This window comes from Piliocolobus tephrosceles, chromosome 12 (genome assembly GCF_002776525.5).
Source record: "Piliocolobus tephrosceles isolate RC106 chromosome 12, ASM277652v3, whole genome shotgun sequence".
NCBI lineage: Eukaryota > Metazoa > Chordata > Mammalia > Primates > Cercopithecidae > Piliocolobus > Piliocolobus tephrosceles.
The window spans coordinates 19,719,172-19,719,773 of NC_045445.1; positions in this window are offsets into that span (position 1 = coordinate 19,719,172).

Here is a 602-nt window from a genome sequence, read left to right on the forward strand (position 1 = left end):
TACCCATTAAACAGTCCTTCCCATTCTCTCCCCACTCCATCCTCTGGCAATTCCTAATCTCTTTCTGTCTGTATGGATTTGCGTATTCTGTATATCTCATATCAATGGAATCATGCATATGTGATTTTTGTGTCTGGCTTCTTTCACTTAGCATCATGTTTTCAAGGTTCATCCATGTTGTAGTATGCATTAGTCCTTCATTCCTGTTTATGGCTGAATAATATGACTATACTGCATTTTGTTTATCCATTTGTCTGTTGATGGGTATTTGGGTTGTTTCCACTTTTTGGCTATTGTGAATACTGCTGCTATGAACATTGGTGTACAAGTGTTTATGTGGATCTATGTTCAATTCTCCTGAATGTGTATGCACCTAGGAGTGGAATTGCTGGATCATAGGGTGACTCCACAGTTAACTTCTTTTCTGAGACAAGGTCTTGTTCTGTCACTTAGGCTAGAGTGCTGTGGTGGGGCCTTGGCTCACTGCAGCCTCAAACTCCTAGTCTCAAGCAGTCCTTCTGCCTCACCCTCCTGAGTAGCTGGGACTACAGGCATGCATCATCACACCCAGATTTTTTGTTCATTCTTTTTTTTTTTTTTTT